Genomic DNA, 223 nt, shown 5'->3' with positions numbered 1-223 from the left:
TGATACCCATTAACCGCTTTAATGGAATTGACGACGTGCTTGCGTATGATAGAGTTAGATAGACTCCGCGTGTGGAAGCCAACGCCACGACTTAAGCAAACCGTTTATAATGACAACAAGTGTTCATTACAGTGCCTTTACATACGCTGCGTGACAAGTGAAGAGCAGACTGACGTGTAATGAAGGAGTTAGCTAGACACCGCGTGTGGAAGCAAAAGCCACA

The sequence above is a fragment of the Plasmopara halstedii genome, assembly GCF_900000015.1.
Source record: "Plasmopara halstedii genome assembly, contig: Scaffold_3060, whole genome shotgun sequence".
Taxonomy (NCBI): domain Eukaryota; phylum Oomycota; class Peronosporomycetes; order Peronosporales; family Peronosporaceae; genus Plasmopara; species Plasmopara halstedii.
Note: the sequence above shows the minus strand (reverse complement) of the source record.